General features: G+C 40.3%; 1 pseudogene; it reads left to right on the top strand.

Moving 5' to 3' along the window:
- Window positions 1-20,461, top strand: part of LOC127747619 (uncharacterized) — a 101,095-nt pseudogene that overhangs the window by 18,968 nt on the left and 61,666 nt on the right.

Genomic DNA, 20,461 nt, shown 5'->3' with positions numbered 1-20,461 from the left:
TCTCTCTGTTAGACATCTCTGCTTGCCCATTAGCCTGGGAGTGATAGGCTGTTGATACTTTATAAATTATCCCATGCCTATTTAGTAAACATGTTAGTCTCCTGTTACAAAAGTGAGTGCCTTGATCGCTCACGATTGCTCGTGGTGATCCAAAGCGACAAATAATATGGTTTCTAACAAAGGAAACAACGGTTTTAGCATCATCAGTACGGGTAGGAATTGCTTCCACCTATTTAGAAACATAATCTACAGCTAACAGTATATAAAGGTGGCCATTAGAATTTGGAAATGGACCCATGAAGTCAATGCCCCAAACATAAAAAATTTCACAAAAAAACATAATTTGTTGAGGCATTTCATCCCTCTCGGATATATTACCAAATCTTTGGCATGGAGGACAAGATTTACAAAGGTCAGCAGCATCTTTAAAAAGAGCAGGCCACCAAAATCCACAGTCTAAAACTTTTTTAGCAGTTCGTTGAGGGCCAAAATGTCCTCCACTCTCAAATAAGTGGCAGGCCTCTAAAATGGACTGGAATTCTGATTGAGGTACACACCGTCTAATTACCTGGTTAGCACCACACCTCCATAGATATGGATCATCCCATACATAGTATTTGGATTCACTTTTCAGCTTGTCTCTCTGATGCTTAGTGAAATCGGGAGGAAAAGTGTGGCTAACTAGATAATTAGCTACAGGTGCATACCAAGGAACTACATCAGATACTGCCTGTAAGCTATCAAATGGGAAATTATTATTGATAGGAATTGAGTTATCTTTAATGTGCTCAAGGCGACTCAAGTGGTCAGCCACTAAATTTTGGTTACCACTCCTATCTTTAATTTCCATATCAAATTCTTGCAGCAGTAGCATCCAACGTATTAGCCTTGGTTTAGACTCCTTTTTAGCTAATAAATATTTTAGAGCTGCATGGTCAGAGTACACTATTACCTTAGTACCAAGTAAATAGGCTCGGAATTTATCCAGAGAAAAAACAATAGCTTGAAGCTCTTTTTCAGTAGTAGTGTAATTAGATTGAGCAGTATCCAAAGTCTTAAATGCATAAGCAATTACAAAAGGATCGTTACCTTTATGTTGAGCTAGTGCTACTCCTACTGCATGATTGGAGGTGTCACACATGATTTCAAGTGGTTGGCTCCAGTTTGGTCCCCTCACAATCGAAGCTTGAGTTAGGGCGATCTTTAGCTTATCAAACGCTTGTTTGCAATCCTCATTGAACTCGAGCTCAATGTCTTTCTGCGGTAGTCTGGATAAGGGTAGTGCGATCTTACTGAAGTCCTTAATGAATCTCCTATAAAAACCTGCGTGGCCAAGGAACGAACGGACTTCCCTCATAGAGGAGGGGTAAGGTGAACTAGAAATAATATCCACCTTTGCTGGATCTACAGAGATACCAGTATCAGAAACAACATGTCCTAGAACAATGCCTTGCTTCACCATAAAATGACACTTTTCAAAATTTAAAACAAGGTTTGAACTAACACACCTGTCCAATACTCTAGATAAATGATGAGCGGATAATTTATACGCTTTCTGGCACTGTTTTTAGTATGTTTTTAGTTAGTTTTTAGTCTGTTTTTAGTAGTTTTTATTTAAAATTCACTTTTCTGGGCTTTACTATGAGTTTGTGTGTTTTTCTGTGATTTCAGGTATTTTCTGGCTGAAATTGAGGGACCTGAGCAAAAATCTGATTCATTTCAGGTAATTTCTGGCTGAAATTGAGGGACCTGAGCAAAAATCTGATTCAGAGGCTGAAAAAGGACTGCAGATGCTATTGGATTCTGACCTCCCTGCACTCGAAGTGGATTTTCTAGAGCTATAGAAGCTCAATTGGCACGCTCTTAATTGCGTTGGAAAGTAGACATCCTGGGCCTTCCAGAAATATATAATAGTCTATACTTTATCCGAGAATTGATGGCCCAAACTGGCATTTCAAATTAGCTTCAGAATTCCCGGCGTTTAACGCCAAAACTGGCACAAAAGTTGGAGTTAAACACCCAAACTGGCACAAAAGCTGGCGTTTAACTCCAGGAAAAGTCTCTACACATGAAAGCTTCAATGCTCAGCCCAAGCACACAACAAGTGGACCCCAGAAGTGGATTTTTATGTCATTTACTCAGTCTTGTAAACTCTAGGTCACTAGTTCACTATAAATCGGACCTTTTGCTATTGTATCTTGATCTCATGACACTTTACATGTTTCATACTGTATCTTCTACGGCATGAGTCTCTAAACCCCATGGTTGGGGTGAGGAGCTCTGCTGTGTCTTGATGGATTAATACAATTACTACTATTTTTCATTCAAACATGCTTGCTTTTATTCCAAGAAATCACTTGTTCCTCAACTTGATGAATGTGATGATCTGTGACACTCATCATCATTCTCACCTATGAACGTGTGCCTGACAACCACCTCCGTTCTACCTTAGATTGAGTGGATATCTCTTGGATTCCTTAACCAGAATCTTCGTGGTATAAGCTAGAATCTACTGGCAGCCATTCTTGAGAATCCGGAAGGTCTAAACCTTGTATGTGGTATTCTGAGTAGGATTCAGAGATTGAATCATTGTGACAAGCTTCAAACTCGCGATTGTGGGGCGTTAGTGACAGACACAAAAGAATCACTGGATTCTATTCCGACATGATCGAAAACCGACATATGAATAGCCGTGCTGTGACAGAGCGCGTTGAACATTTTCACTGAGAGGATGGGAGGTAGCCATTGACAACGGTGAAACCCAACATACAGCTTGCCATGGAAGGAGCCTTGCGTGCATGAAGAAGAAGACAATAGAAAAGTAGAGATTCAGAAGATATAGCATCTCCAAAACCTCAACCTATTTTCCATTACTGCAAAACAAGTATTTATTTCATGTTCTTTTACTTTTTACAATTAAACCTGAGAATTATTGATATCCTGACTAAGAGTTACAAGATAACCATAGCCTGCTTCAAGCCGACAATCTCCGTGGGATCGACCCTTACTCACATAAGGTATTACTTGGACGACCCAGTGCACTTGCTGGTTAGTTGTGCGGAATTACAAAAGTGTGATTGTGATTTCGTGCACCAAGTTTTTGGCGCCGTTGCTGGGGATTGTTCGAGTTTGGACAACTGAAGGTTTATCTTGTTGCTTAGATTAGGAATATTTTATTTTTGTTGGTTTAGAGTCTTTTATTTGAGTTTAGTTTCATATTTTAAGTTTGGTGTCAATTGCATGCTTTTATTTTCTTTTAATTTTTCGACTTTGCATATTCCTAGTCCCTTCTTGATCTTTAAAAATTCTAAGTTTGGTGTCCTCCTTGTGTTTTCCTTTAAGTTTTCAAAAATTTATGTTTGACTTTCTAAAAATTTTAAGTTTAGCGTCGATTTGTTATTTTTCTCTTCCCTCATTAACTTTTTTTTAAAAGAAATATCTTTCCCTTATTTACTCATAATTTTCGAACTTTTGCATTAATTTAGTCAAAGATTTTCAAAATCATATCTTTTTGCAATTCATATCAATTCCCTTTTCTCCATCATGGACATAAGTGGAAATGAACAGTCCAGAAGGACTCTGGGGTCATATGCTAACCCCATTACAGCTGCATATGGGAGTAGCATCTGTATACCCCCCATTAAAGCAAGCAGCTTTGAGCTAAATCCTCAGTTCATTATCATGGTGCAGCAAAATTGCCAGTATTCCGGTCTTCCACAGGAAGAACCAACTGAGTTTCTGGCACAGTTCTTGCAAATTGCTGACACAGTACGTGATAAAGAAGTGGATCAGGATGTCTACAGATTGTTACTGTTTCTATTTGCTGTAAAAGATCAAGCTAAGAGGTGGTTGAATAACCAACCCACAGCAAGTATAAAAACATGGAGACAGTTATCAGACAAATTCCTGAATCAATTTTACCCTCCAAAAAGGATGACACAGCTAAGGCTGGACATCCAAGGGTTTAAACAAGAGGATAATGAATCCCTTTATAATGCTTGGGAGAGGTATAGAGGTATGCTGAGGAAATGCCCCTCTGAAATGTTTTCAGAGTGGGTATAGTTGGACATCTTCTACTATGGGCTTACAGAAAAAGCTCAGATGTCGTTAGACCACTCAGCTGGTGGATCTATACACATGAGGAAGACGATTGAAGAGGCTCAAGAGCTCATAGATACGGTTGATAGAAACCAACATCTATACTCAAGCAGTGAGTCCTCTATAAAAGAAGAAGCTATGGCAGTAACTACTGATCCTAATCCTCAAGAACAGATTGTTGAACTTAATCAACAACTACTCCTGATGACAAAATAATTAGCAGAGTTTAAAGAGACACTCCAAGAAACTAAAAATGCTAACTAGTATATGGAAGCACAATTGAATCAGACAAGATAGCAGCTATCTAAACAGATAACAGAAGAATGCCAAGCTGTTAAATTAAGGAGTGGGAAGACATTGAATGTATCAATTCAAAGCAGCAAAAAGCCAAGAAAGGAACAACTGACAGAGGATAACCAAACCACTGCCCAAAATCCCTCTGAGGACAGTAAGAGCCCAGAGAGGAATACTTCTAGCGTTCAAACGCCAGAAAAGGGTGGAAAGCTGGCGTTAAACGCCCATCCTACACCCAGTCCTCGCGTTCAAACGCCAATGAGGAATCAGACACCTGAGAGTGCTGATAGTAACCCCTCTAAGAAAGCTTCTCCAACCACCTCTGTAGGGAATAAACCTGCAGCAACTAAGGTTGAAGAATATAAAGCCAAGATGCCTTATCCTCAGAAACTCTGCCAAGTGGAATAGGATAAACAATTTGCCCGCTTTGCAGATTATCTCAGAACTCTTGAAATAAAGATTCCGTTTGCAGAGGCACTTGAGCAAATACCCTCTTATGCTAAGTTCATGAAAGAGATCTTAAGTCATAAGAAGGATTGGAGAGAAACTAAAAAGGTGTTTCTCACTGAAGAATACAGTGCAGTCATTCTGAAAAGCTTACCAGAGAAGCTTCAAGATCTAGGAAGCTTTATGATACCATGCACATTAGAAGGTGCTTGTACCAAGACAGCGCTATGTGATCTTGGAGCAAGTATCAACCTGATACCTGCAACCACTATCAGAAAGCTTGGGTTGACTAAAGAAGTCAAACCAACCCAGATATGTCTCCAACTTGCTGATGGCTCCATTAAATATCCATTAGGCATAATTGAAGACATGATTGTCAAGGTTGGGCCATTTGCCTTTCCCACTGACTTTGTAGTGCTGGAAATGGAGGAGCACAAGAGTGCAACTCTCATCCTAAGAAGACCTTTCCTAGCAACTGGACGCACTCTTATTGATGTACAAAAAGGGGAAGTGACCCTGAGAGTCAATAAGGATGAGTTCAAGTTGAATGCTGTCAAAGCTATGTAGCATCCAGACACATAAAATGACTGCATGAACGTTGATATTATTGACTCTTTGGTGGAGGAGATCAATATGACTGAGAGTCTCGAATCAGACCTAGAGGACATCTTTAAAGATGTTCAGCCTGATCAGGAGGAACCAGAGGAAATAAAAGAACCTCTGAAAATTTCTCAGGAAGAGGATAAGCCTCCCAAACCTGAGCTCAAACCACTACCACCATCCCTGAAGTATGCATTTCTGGGAGAAGGTAACACTTTTCCAGTGATCATAAGCTCTGCTTTAAATTCACAGGAAGATGAAGCACTAATTCAAGTGCTAAAGACACACAAGACAGCTCTTGGATGGTCCATAAGTGATCTTAAGGGCATCAGCCCAGCAAGATGCATGCACAAGATCCTATTGGAGGATAATGCCAAGCTAGTGGTTCAACCACAAAGGCGGCTAAATCCAGCCATAAAGAAGGTGGTGCAGAAAGAGGTCACTAAGTTACTAGAGGCTGGGATTATTTATCCTATTTCTGATAGCCCCTGGGTGAGCCCTGTCGACGTTGTCCCCAAGAAGGGAGGCATGACAGTGGTTCATAATGAAAAGAATAAACTGGTTCCTACAAGAATAGTTACAGGGTGGCATATGTGTATTGACTACAGAAGGCTCAATACAGCCACCAGGAAGGATCATTTTCCTTTACCATTCATAGACCAGATGCTAGAGAGACTAGCAGGTCATGAATATTATTGCTTTTTGGATGGCTATTCAGGTTACAACCAAATTACAGTAGATCCTCAGGACCAAGAGAAAACAGCATTCACATGTCCTTCTGGAGTGTTTGCCTACAGAAGGATGCCTTTTGGTTTGTGTAATGCACCTGCAACCTTTCAGAGGAGCATGCTCTCTATCTTCTCAGATATGGTAGAGAAATTTCTGGAAGTCTTCATGGATGACTTTTCAATATTTGGAGACTCATTCAGCTCCTGCCTTAACCATCTAGCACTTGTTCTGAAAAGATGCCAAGAGACCAATGATAAACCCCAATTTGACGGTTTATCTTGTATTGAATTTAGAGTATTTTGATGACCTTTTCTCACATTTAACCTATGAATTAGCATGGTTTTGTTATCTCTCCCGTGTTTGTGCTTAAGTGTAAAAACATGCTTTTAAGCCTTTAATTTGATAATTTTAATTCATCCTTGATTCCATGAGATAGTAATTCATCCTTGTTTGCGCCTTGATGTGTTTGCTAGTAATCTCAGGTTGAAATAGGCTAGACATGGATCAAAGGAGCAAGGAAGAAGCAAGTGGAGAGAAACATAAAAGCCAAAGAATTGATCTCGACCAAGCACGCGCACGCGCACAAGGCGCCCGCGCGCACATTGCAAAATCGGCCAGGGACGCGCACACGTACCGTGCGCGCACGCGTCGATGACCGCACATGACTTCATTAAAGCAACACGTGCCTGGCGATTTGGAAGGGTTTCTGAACCCATTTTGGCGCCAATTGCTGATAGAAAGGAATAAAAGGATCAAGGATTGAAGGGGAAGACAATCTTGGATCATCAATCTATCATATAGCATAACTAGGATTAGTTTAGAGTTAGTTTTTTGAGAGAGAAGCTCTCACTTCTCTCTAGAATTAGGATTAGGTTTAGGCTAATCTCTCTTCTTAGATCTAGGTTTAATTCATGCTTTGATTCACTTTTCCTTTATCAATTCTTAATCTTCTCCTCTTCCTCTTTCTAGTTATGTGCTTTAATAATTGTAATTCTTCATTTTGTTTTGGATAGATTGTTGTTTCTTTGTTTTCTTTTAATAATGCAATTTGAGGTAATTCATGATAATTGTGATTTCCTTGATTGTTGTTGTAAATTCTTTGCAATAATTGTTAGATTTTATTCTTGTTATTAATTTACTATGCTTTTCTTATATGCCTTCCAAGTGTTTGATGAAATGCTTGGTTGGATTTTAGTGTAGGTTTTGTTCCTCTTGGCCTAGGTAGAGTAATTAGTGACTCTTGAGTTATCTAATTCCTTTGTTGATTGATAATTAAAAGTTGCTAATTGATTTGAATGCCTCTAAGGCTAGTCTTTCCTTTAGGAGTTGATTAGGACTTGAGGAATCAAATTGATTCATCCACTTGACTTCCCTCCATGGTTAGAGGTTAACTAAGTGGGAGAAATGAACAATTCTCATCACAATTGAGGAGGATAACTAGGATAGGACTTCTAGTTCTCATATCATGCCAAGAGCTTTTATAGTTGTTAGTTTATTTTCATTGCCATTTACTTATCATGCTTCTTATCCAAAACCCCAAAACACATCACAACCAATAACAAGACACTTCATTACAATTCCTAGGGAGAACGACCCGAGGTTTGAATACTTCGGTTTATAAAATTAGGGGTTTGTTACTTGTGACAAACAATCTTTTGTATGAAAGGATTTTTGATTGGTTTAGAACTATACTTTACAACGAGATTTCATTAGTGAAATTCTAAACCGTCAAAAATCTAATCATCAAAATGGCGTCGTTGCCGGGGATTTGCAATGGTGTTATGTTATTGGTTATTGTACATATGTGAATAGTGTAAATAGTTTGTCTTTTGCTTGTTTTCTAGTTTTTGTTAGTTTTATTTTTGTTTTTCCATTATGAATTCTCACTATGGCTATGAGTGTGGTTCTAATTATGTTGTAGGAAATGAGAGCTTCAATGAGGATGTGTATCAAGGATGGGACAATCAAAGGTGGGAGGAGCCATATGCATATGATCAATCCTCATGGCAACAACCTCCACCAATGCACTATGAAGAAGAGCCATTCTATGATGCATATTACTCCAATGGCTATGGTGAATCACCTTGTGACTTTCAAGAACCACCACCATATGCCTATGAACCATATCCTCAACATAAACCTCAACCATACTCACAAGCCTCTCCACATCAAGCACCTTCCTATAATCCATATCCACCATATGACCAATCACCCATACTACATCCTTGTGACCATTATGAGCAAGAACCTTTAGAACCACCACAACCCTATCAAGATTACTCCCAAGAACCACCTCAATACACACCATCTCCACAATTTTACCAAGAGGAACCACCTTCCTACCATGAGCCCTCACTCCAAAATAATGAACCTTCTTACTCACCCCAAACCCCAATAGACGATCTTCTCGCTTTGTTACTTCAAGGACAAGAAGTCATGAAGCAGGATACACTTGAGTTTGTGACCAATTTGACTAAGATGGTGCATACTTTAGCCCGCCAATGTTTGAAGACTCAAGGTACTTCTATGACCACATGTGAAAGGTTAAAAGAAGAGTAAAGCATGAAGGAGAAATTGGAAAATCCGGTGGAGAAGGAGGAGTCAAATTTTGTGTTAGAACAATTGGAGGAGCCTATGATCATTGAAGAAAAGGGAGAAGTGGTTGAAGATCTAGGAGATGTCGAAAGTCCATGGGAATGTAGTACCACGGAGAACTCTTCCAAGAAGCTTGATATTGATGTTGAAGAGGGTGCGCAACCTCCAAGGCATGTTCTAGTTGAAGACTTGGAAGAGGCTTATCAAGAGATGGATTCAATCATGGATGAATTTCTATCTACAATTGAATCATCTCCCATTGGACATAAATTCGAAGTTATAGAAGAGTGTGCACAACCTCCCACACCTTTGGTGAGCAAATCGAAAGAGAGCTACCAAGAGGAAAATGTGGGCATGGTGTATATTGAAATTGAAGAATATGAAGAGGTTGATCAAGAGATGGATTCATTCATCAATGAATTCCTATCCAATATTGAATCACCTCCTATTGGACAAGAGTTCAAGGTTCTTGAAGACAACACCAAGCCGAGTAATGAAAGGGAAAGGGTTGAACTTGAAGAAATTTGTCAAGAGGTGAAAATCCACAAAGAAGAGCACAAGGAGGTGGACCTTGCATTGTCTAAGTGTGGGGAAGCCTCCCTTCTCAAGTTACCATCTAATACAACATTTAAGTGGGTAAAATCTCTATCTCTAAGCTTTAATTTCTCACTTGAATATGGTTTGATTGAAAATGATGGTCAACTTAGAACTCTTTGTGGAATTAAAAGTAAGAATGAGTTGTGTAGTGGTTGGAAAGTCGGTGTTAAGCTTATCAAGGTCAAAGCTTCAAGGTATAGGGATGATGTTGGGACAAGAATCACTTTGTATGGGTCTAGAAGGAAGAATTGGTGGACTAAAGAGGATTCTATGTGTCAACCACATTTAAGTTAACCAACCGTACAAAAAAATCATGAAACTCAACTCACGGATGGGTGTGAAGATAAGATATGGGATCCCGGTTCTTTATGTGAAGACTAACTTTGGGGACTCATATCTTGGGTAGAACTTTACCCAAGCTTGATGAAGATGGTTGGAAATTCTGTCAACCAATTGAGAAGTAAAGATCCTTGGAGATTCAAGGATGAGTACAAGCACAAGCCACCATGACAATGAGTCTCTCAACATGTCCAACTTAAGGACTTAAAATAAAAGTGCTAGGTGGGAGACACCCCACCATGGTAAACTCTTTCCATTCTCTTTTAATTTTTGCTTAATAAGTGATTTGAGTTGCCATCGTAGGTAGATGTCTCATATAGATTTGTTTGAACAATTTAATTGTTAGCATAGTCACATGTATGTTGTGTTTAGTAGTAGATGAATAATATCAAATTGCATTTTTTTGTAAATTGTATGATGGTTGATTGAATAAAGAGTTGTGAGCAGTATAGGGAGCACCTGAGCACAATTTTTCTGCTTAAAAAAAAAGAGGGGTGGACGTGCGCGCACAATGTACGCGCACGCGCCCAGAAGCGGATGCATCATCACCACATTCCAGAGAGTTGGGCCTCTCTTGGGCAAACACTGTGCCCTGAGCCCAACACAACCCACGTTGACGCACACTACGTGCGTGCGCGCCGATCATGAGAACAAGGAAGTGCACGCGGACGCGGCCTAAAGGAGGAATAGATGCGAGCGCATGCATCGCGCTAGCGCGCCTTACGACAAATTCTCAATGTACGCGGACGCGTGCCAGCCGCGCGCGCGTCCCTTATCTGATGTTGCCACTCCAGGCCTTTGCCCAGAGAGTTAGGCGTGCATCAAGCCCACTCTAGGCCTCCAGCCCAACCCAATGTATGCGTGCGCGCACTGTACGCGCACGCGCCCTTGTATAATTTGCCAATCCACGCTTGAGCGCGCTGTACGCGCACGCGTGGGTCCCTAGTTTCATCAATGTACGCGGACGCGCAAGGTGCGCGCTGGCGTCGATTCAAAAAATAGGATAACCCTAATGCGCGAAGAGCATTGCGCAGTCGTGCACTTCCTCTTCTTCTCCCCCCCATCATCTTCTTCCTCTCTTCACCTCCGTTCAGCCGCTGCTCCGCCGGCCACCACCACCACACGGCCAACCCTTCTTCGCCTTATCTCTCTCTCACTTACCCACTCCGCCTCAGTCTCTCACTCTCACCTCTGCCCGTCGCCACCACCGCCGTCACTCCCCCATCACCGCCGGCGACAAGCACTCGGCGGCCCCTCCCTTTCTTTCCTTGTTTCACATTCTCCTCTCACTCTCCTTCTCTCACCATCGCCGGCCTTCTTTCACTCAGTCTCTCATTCTTCCGAACGCCACCGCCACCGCTGCTCTTCTGTCATAACCGCCACCATCCACGGCGGCGCAAATCTCTGATTCTGTTGCTCCCGTTCCAACTCTAATTTCCTTTTCCATTTTTTTAGTTCTCCTCTGCCCCCAGGTTCTTGCTCCAACTCTGCCTGCTATTAATTTTTTGTTTCTATTAGCTACTGTTAATTGTTTGTAGCTAGTTAGAATTGGAATTTTATATGTTAGGATAGATAGAAATAATTGCTGTTAGGTAGCTAGGACTGGATAGAGGATTCTAGGCCTGATAAGTGCTCCGTTTGTGCATATTCGCTGTTAGTCTGTTTGGATGTTGTATGCTGATTTTGGACGGCTTTCTTATGCACTTCTTGTTGCCAGAATGCTGTACCACTACTGCTGTGCTTAATTGATGTTGCTTTCTTGCTATTTGTGCTATTTTGCTACCCGGGAACGTCCAATTTTAAGCCGGAATGCTGCCCAATTTTCAAGGACCTATTTTCCCTTCTAATTTCTATTGACAAATTGAACTTGGCATATACATTTTCTAAACCTTTGCTTAATGCACACCAAGTTCATATTGGGCTAATTTCCGTTTCTATTTGACTCCTGGGTTCGGCATTGGCTTAAGGGAAACAAGTGTTGGTGTACTTCTATGTGCAACTTCTTCCTTCTTCCAAGAATTCGATTTCTACTTGTTCATAGTTGCACAGTCTCTTTCTAGTGTTTACAGCACCAATTCTTGTGAAAGCTACTTCTATTAGGACCATACCCTCATGCTTGTGAACATGATTTGTTTATTTGAAAGATTCATTTCTCATCATGCTACTATTTTTTAACTCCACTTTTCTAACTCACTGACTTCTTTACTTACTAACTTCACTTTCACTTCCATTTTAACCCTTGTTACCATTCTTTTGAATCATGATGATAAACATGCCTATTCCTTAAGCATTATGCTCATTGTTTGAAACATTGAATTCTTGGTTTATGGCTATGTTTTCTGTTCTTACTTGCTGCCCATGTTTCACATCATGTTTGCTTGCCATCTATTTTACATCCTGAACATGTTTTCGTGTCTGTGCTAAGTGCTTTATTGCTTATATTCTATTATATTTTTTTTTCAGGATGACGGATAAAGGAAAGGCTATAGCCACTGCCTCCAAGAAAAGAAAACATTCTGCACCATCTATTCCCTCCATTTACAAGAATTATGCTAAGAATCCTTTGAATGACGAAGAAAAGGAAAATCAGTTGCTACCTTCTACCGATCCAACCAAGTTTCCCAATCTTTACTGTGAGCTTCGCCTTTCCAAGTATCGGACGACGAAACTAAACACCGAGAAGAAACTTGTCCTTCCCAATGATGTGAGATGGTCAATTACTAGTCGGATCCTAGAGTTGGGTATGGATTTTGTTGATAGAGATTTGGGGGACATCAACATTTATTGGGTAAAGGAATTTTATTGCAACTTCTTCCGTCCTACTCTGGATTCAGTTCAGTTGAGGGGTAGAGAGGTTATGATCACTGAGACTGCTATAGAAGAGGTATTGCAGTGCCGACATCTTCCTGATGGCACCTGCGCTCATCAGCAGGCTGAGTTGGCTATTCACAGCATGACCTTTGACTATGAGGCGCTTATGCGCGTGATCGGTCTACCAGATGCTACTTGGGTCATGGATGTGAACAACACTAAGCCTAAGGGGATGCTCTTTGCTCATCTGACTAGAGAGGCCAAGACTTGGCAGATGATATTTGCCCACTATGTCTTGCCCACCACTCACTTCTCTGAGATCCCTATGGAGATGCTACTTCTGATTGGGTGTGTTATGGAGGGGAAGGAAGTTTATTTTCCTCGATTGATCCGGAAGTATATGTGGCAAGCACATATTCGTGGCCTCCTTCCATTCCCTACCTTGGTTACCAGCATGGCCGCCCTAGCTGAGGTCCCCTGGTCAGATGATGATGTGACGCCGCCGCCCCCAGATGACGATGACAAGGAGGTTACTATTCCTTGGGGTGGTTGCGTGCACGAGAAGCCCCCAGCTAGACGCCGATCTAGGGCTAGGGCGGTGGCAGGGACAGCCGGACCTCCAGCAGCAGCTTCATCTTCTCCAGTTCCTTCTTTAGCACCTGAGCCCACTTATCTATTAGTCCAACGCCTGTTTCGGTTTTTGGAGCGCAAGAGGCGCCATGTTAGGCGGCGACTGGACCGGATGGATCAGGCCCTCATCTCCCTTGGCGCTGAGTTACCTCCACTTCCAGACTCTCCGGCCTCCGATGAGCAGGATCATCAGGAGGAGGATGCGGATGCACCGACTCAACAGGATGCACCTCCAGCTGCTCCTCACACTACAGAGACACCACAGACCCGTGAGGAGCCGGTCCCACAGCCTCAGACAGATTCAGCACCTACCGTTGTACCTTCCACTGATCCTCCGGTTTAGCATCGAGGACGATGCTCGATCTTAAGTGTGGGGAGGTCACCGATAGCATCATTGGAGGACCGGTGAAAATTTTGGCCACTTTCTTAGTTACCTTGCTTTGCATACCTTTTGTATATATTTGATGCATTTTGAGTTTATTTTGGATACCTTTACTGCTTATTTTGGATTTTAGATATTTTGATGCTTTTGGATATCTTTAGATGTTTTAGATGATAGATTTCATACTTTTAGTTGGATTTTTCTTTATACATTTTTGCATATCTTTCCTTTTAGTTTGTGATTGTGATTAGAAACCAAAGGGTAAACTAAGGAAAATTTTTGAATTTTTCAATCACAACAATGCTTAGTCAAACATTGAGATTTTTCAAGGAATTTAATTATAGGGCACTAACCCAATTAATTGAAAAAAAAATTTGGTGAAAACTTGCTTGAATTCTTACTTTGTGAAGCATGTATTGAATTAAGAACACAAGCTTGTGAGACTTGAGCCTATTGATGTGGTTACATTTTATAACCACTTATTTTCCATTCTTGTGTGCAATTGTTCTCTTTCTATGATTGTGATCCTTGATTTGCTTGATTCTTTATGTCCATTTATTTCTTGTATTTATGCATTTGTATGATTGAAGCCATTATTTCATTAGCCCACTTACCCAAATAGCCTACCTTTTACTCTCCATTGTTAGCCAATTTTGAGCCTATGCTTAACCAACTTATTCTCATTTTAGCTCATTACAAGCCCAAAGCAAAAAACCAATGAAAGTCCCTTGTTTGGATCTTTGATTAGTCTAGGCTAGTGAGAGTGTTTATTATTCAAAGTTGGTGAGGCTTGGGAACATTGGTGGGGAATAAAAAGGGTAGTACACTCTCATATTTAGGAATTGGGAATATATTCATGTATTGATTGAATGTATAAGACCTTATGCAATTGATGCCCTTGTAGAAAGTATAAAAAAGAAAAAAAAAAGAAGAAGAAAATGAAAATGAAGAAAAAAAATGGAAAGAAAAGAAAAAATAATAATAATAAAAAGGGACAAAATGCCCCAAAGTGAAGTTCAAAAAAAAAAGGAATCAAAGCATATGTGTTATGAAGTAAGGAATAGAATGCATGAATATGTAAGAAAAAAAATGAAGAATGGGTAGTTAGAATAGTTTGAATTTGTATAGGTCATTATATAGGTTAGGTGGGAAAGTCTAATACTAATCAAAGATCTAAACTTTAGTCCACTTAACCATAAATGATCCTACCTTAACCCTAACCCCATTACAACCTAAATGAAAGACCTCATGATGAATGTGTGCATGCATTGAATGGGTGTTGATTGTTAGAAGAAAACCAAATTTTGGAAAGCATAATTAGAAGAGAATTGAGTGAATTAACCCTTAAACACTTGAGTGAATGGAGCGGATACACATCCGGTGAGGGTTCAAAAGTTCAATCACATGTGTTCACCCATATTATTCATATTCTTGCAAGCTTGAACTCTTTTTGATAATTTGATACAATTGTGGTTGGGACATAACTCCTATTGCCCTAGCTATTGTGCTTATGCATGTCTCTTGGGAATTGATTTGTTTGAACTAAGCATTTACATTCACTTTAGGTAGTTGCATTTAGATAGGACTCATATAGTTTAGTTTGCATTCAATAAATGTCATACCCCTTAGTTCCTTCTTATTTTAGCATGAGGGCATGCTAAGGTTTAAGTGTGGGGAGGTTGATAAACCCCAATTTGACGGTTTATCTTGTATTGAATTTAGAGTATTTTGATGACCTTTTCTCACATTTAACCTATGAATTAGCATGGTTTTGTTATCCCTCCCGTGTTTGTGCTTAAGTGTAAAAACATGCTTTTAAGCCTTTAATTTGATAATTTTAATTCATCCTTGATTCCATGAGATGCCTTGATGTGTTTGCTAGTAATCTCAGGTTGAAATAGGCTAGACATGGATCAAAGGAGCAAGGAAGAAGCAAGTGGAGAGAAGCATAAAAGCCAAAGAATTGATCTCGACCAAGCACGCGCACGCGCACAAGGCGCCCGCGCGCACATTGCGAAATCGGCCAGGGACGCGCACGCGTACCGTGCGCACACGCGTCGATGACCGCACATGACTTCATTAAAGCAACACGTGCCTGGCGATTTGGAAGGGTTTCTGAACCCATTTTGGCGCCAATTGCTGATAGAAAGGGATAAAAGGATCAAGGATTGAAGGGGAAGACAATCTTGGATCATCAATCTATCATATAGCATAATTAGGATTAGTTTAGAGTTAGTTTTTTGAGAGAGAAGCTCTCACTTCTCTCTAGAATTAGGATTAGGTTTAGGCTAATCTCTCTTCTTAGATCTAGGTTTAATTCATGCTTTGATTCACTTTTCCTTTATCAATTCTTAATCTTCTCCTCTTCCTCTTTCTAGTTATGTGCTTTAATAATTGTAATTCTTCATTTTGTTTTGGATATATTGTTGTTTCTTTGTTTTATTTCAATAATGAAATTTGAGGTAATTCATGATAATTGTGATTTTCTTGATTGTTGTTGTTAATTATTTGCAATAATTGTTGTTAGATTTTATTCTTGTTATCAATTTACTATGCTTTTCTTATATGCCTTCCAAGTGTTTGATGAAATGCTTGGTTGGATTTTAGTGTAGGTTTTGTTCCTCTTGGCCTAGGTAGAGTAATTAGTGACTCTTGAGTTATCTAATTCCTTTGTTGATTGATAATTAGAAGTTGCTAATTGATTTGAATGCCTCTAAGGCTAGTATTTCCTTTAGGAGTTGATTAGGACTTGAGGAATCAAATTGATTCATCCACTTGACTTCCCTCCATGGTTAGAGGTTAACTAAGTGGGAGCAATGAACAATTCTCATCACAATTGAGGAGGATAACTAGGATAGGACTTCTAGTTCTCATATCTTGCCAAGAGCTTTTATAGTTGTTAGTTTATTTTCATTGCCATTTACTTATCATGCTTCATATCCAAAACCCCAAAACACATCACAACCAATAACAAGACACTTCATTACAATTCCTAGGGAGAACGACCCGAGGTTTGAATACTTCGGTTTATAAAATTAGGGGTTTGTTACTTGTGACAAACAATCTTTTGTATGAAAGGATTTTTGATTGGTTTAGAACTATACTTTACAACAAGATTTCATTAGTGAAATTCTAAACCGTCGAAAATCTAATCATCAACCAACCTAGTTTTAAACTGGGAAAAATGTTACTTTATGGTGACTGAAGGGATTGTCCTTGGGCATAAAATTTCAAACAAGGGAATAGATGTGGATCAAGCTAAAGTTGAAGTAATTGAAAAATTACCACCACCTACCAATGTTAAGGCAATCAGAAGCTTTCTGGGGCATGCAGGATTCTATAGAAGGTTTATAAAGGATTTTTCGAAAATTGCAAAACCTCTGAGTAATCTGCTAGCTGCAGACACGCCATTTATCTTTGATAAGGAGTGTCTGCAGGCATTTGACCTTCTGAAAGCTAAGCTGGTCACAGCACCAGTTATCTCTGCACCAGACTGGACACTGCCATTCGAACTAATGTGTGATGCCAGTGACCATGCTATTGGTGCAGTGTTGGGACAGAGGCACAATAAGCTTTTACACGTCATTTATTATGCTAGCCGTGTTCTAAATGACGCACAGAAGAATTACACAACCACAGAAGAAGTGTTACTTGCAGTGGTTTATGCCATTGACAAGTTTAGATCCTATTTACTAGGATCAAAAGTCATTGTGTACACTGACCACGCTGCTCTTAAGTACTTACTCACAAAGCAGGATTCAAAACCCAAGCTCATAAGATGGGTGTTGCTTCTGCAAGAGTTTGATATAGAAATAAGAGACAGAAAAGGGACAGAGAACCAGGTAGCTGATCACTTGTCCCGGATAGAACCAGTAGCTGGGGCATCCCTCCCCTCTACTGAGATCTCTGAGACCTTTCCAGATGAGCAACTCTTTGCCATTCAGGAAAAACCATGGTTTGCAGATATTGCAAAATATAAAGCTGTGAAGTTCATACCCCAGGATTACAGCAGGGTGCAAAGAAAAAAATTAATTTCATATGCCAAGTACTACCTATGGGATGAGCCATATCTCTTTAAGAGATGTGCAGACGAAATGATCCGCAGATGTGTACCTAGAGAGGAAGCACAAAGGATCCTATGGCATTGCCATGGATCATAGTATGGGGGACATTTCAGAAGTGAGCGAACAGCCACTAAAGTTTTCCAATGTGGCTTCTACTAGCCTACTCTCTATAGGGATGCCCGAGAGTTTGTGCGTAACTGTGACAGTTGCCAAAGAGCTGGCAACTTGCCTTATGGTTATGCCATGCCTCAACAAGGGATCTTAGAGATTGAATTGTTTGATGTATGGGGTATTGACTTCATGGGTCCCTTCCCACCATCATACTCAAACACTTATATTCTGGTGGCAGTAGACTATGTATCTAAATGGGTAGAAGCAATTGCCACACCCAATAATGATACCAAAACCATGCTGAAATTTCTCTAAAAATACATCTTCAACAGGTTTGGTGTTCCCAGAGTACTAATCAGTGATGGGGGCACTCATTTCTGCAACAAACAGTTGTACTCTGCTATGGTCCGATATGGAATTAGCCACAAATTAGCAACTCCGTATCATCCACAGACAAATGGGCAAGCTGAAGTCTCTAATAGAGAGCTAAAAAGAATCCTGGAACGGACTGTAATTGCCCATAGAAAGGATTGGGCAAAGAGCTTGGATGATGCTCTATGGGTATACAGAACAGCATTCAAGACTCCTATAGGAACCTCTCCATACCAACTTGTGTATGGCAAGGCCTGTCATCTGTCCGTGGAACTGGAACATAAAGCCTACTGGGCAACCAGATTCCTAAACCTGGATGCTAAGTTAGCTGGTGAAAAAAGATTGCTCCAGCTAAATGAGCTAGAGGAATTCAAACTCAGTGCCTTTGAAAATGCAAAAATTTATAAGGAAAAGGCAAAAAAGTGGCATGACAAGAAGTTGTCATCCAGAGTCTTTAAGCCAGGACAAAAAGTTCTGCTCTTCAACTCTAGGCTTAGACTATTCCCAGGCAAACTGAAATCCCGGTGGAGGGGACCGTATGTGATTACAGGAGTGTCACCATATGGATATGTTGAGCTTCAGGATATTGACTCTGACAAAAAGTTCAATGTTAATGGACAGAGGATCAAACATTATCTTAAAAGCAATTTTGAGTAGGAATGCTCAAAACTGAGGCTTGAATGAGTCTCAGTAAAGGTCCATCTAAAGACAATAAAGAAGCGCTTGCTGGGAGGCAACCCAGTCATTAGCAGGTTATTTGTTTTACTTAATAAAAGTTTGATATATATTCTTCAAGGTTGATCATCGAAATTGAAGGAATTCACAGAGTTACAAAAGGATTCAGTGAAAAAAAAGCAGAGAAAAGGAGCTTGCTGGCAAGAAAACGCCAGTAAAGGCACCATTTTGGGCGTTAAACGCCAGAATGGGCACCATTTTAGGTGTTAAACGCCAGAATGGGCACCATTCTGGGCGTTTAGCGCCATAATTGCAGCATCCTGAGCGTTCAGCAAAACGCCCAGTGATAAAGGGGTTTCTGGTGTTTAACGCTAGCCAGGGTGCCTGGCTGGGCATTAAACGCCCATAATGGCCACCAATTGGGCATTAAACGCCAGAATGGATGTGATGAGCGGATAATTTATACGCTTTTTAGCATTGTTTTTAGGTAGTTTTTAGTAAGTTCAAGCTACTTTTAGGGAAAATCATTCTTCAAATCTCTTTCAAATCCTTTCCAAATCTTCTTCAAAAACTCAAGTATTTTCTCAAATTCTTTCCATATCTTCTCAAATCTCTTTCAAAACTCTCGAAATCCCTCCCCCTCCCTTATAAATACACATTTGGCCATCCCCCTCTCTTCACCATTCGAATTTGCTTCTCCTTCTCTCTCTCCCCTTTCCTTTCTTTTGATTTAGGGCAAGCAAACCTCTAAGTTTGGTGTGCTTTTCCGTGATCACTAAGCTAAGGCTCATCAAGACCATGGCTCCCAAAGGAAAACAAACCAATTCAAGAGACAAGAAAGAGAATACTCCAAAGAATCTTTGGAGTCAAGAGAGGTTCTTAACCAAAGAACATGCAAACCATTACCACAAAATAATGGGTCTAAGGTCAGTGATCCCAGAAGTTAAATTCGATCTGAAAGAAGACGAATATCCGGAGGTCCAAGAGCAAATTCAAAATAGAGGATGGGAAATTCTAGCCAATCCTAGGACAAAGGTTGGAAGAAACATGGTTCAGGAATTCTACACAAATATGTGGTTGACAAATAAGCAGAGAATGACTGGAACTGCTTTCCATACCTTCAGAACCATGGTCAGAGGGAGAACTATTTACTTCCATCTGGATAAAATAAGAGAGGTCTTCAAACTGCCTCAACTACAAGATGATCCTAAATCCTTTAATAGGAGAATGGTGAGAGCAGATAAGGGGTTGGATCAAGTTCTAGAGGACATATGCCTCCCTGGAACTAAGTAGATAACCAATTCAAAAGGTGTCCCAAACCAACTCAATAGGGGAGACCTCAAACCAGTTGCAAGAGGTTGGCTAGACTTCATTGGGCATTCTATTTTGCCCACTAGTAACCGTTCTGAGGTCACTGTCAAGAGAGCAGTGATGATTCATTGCATTATGTTGGGAAAAGAAGTGGAGATTTATCATCTGATTGCTTGTGAGATTTACAAAATTGCAAACAAGAACTCCATTGAAGCCAAACTGGCTTACCCAAGCTTAATCTCTTTGCTATGTAAAGATGCTGGGGTGAGGATGGGAGTAGATGAATTCATCCCAATTGAACATCCAATCACCAAGAAGTCAATGGAAGGACAAATACAAGATAACTCTATCAAAAGGAGGGCGTAGGAATTCCTCCATAAACTTCCTGAATTTGACTACTGGGCCC

The sequence above is a fragment of the Arachis duranensis genome, chromosome 5 (genome assembly GCF_000817695.3).
Source record: "Arachis duranensis cultivar V14167 chromosome 5, aradu.V14167.gnm2.J7QH, whole genome shotgun sequence".
Classification (NCBI taxonomy): domain Eukaryota; kingdom Viridiplantae; phylum Streptophyta; class Magnoliopsida; order Fabales; family Fabaceae; genus Arachis; species Arachis duranensis.
The sequence above is the reverse complement of the archived record's forward strand: the minus strand, read 5'-3'. Positions and strand labels throughout refer to the sequence as shown.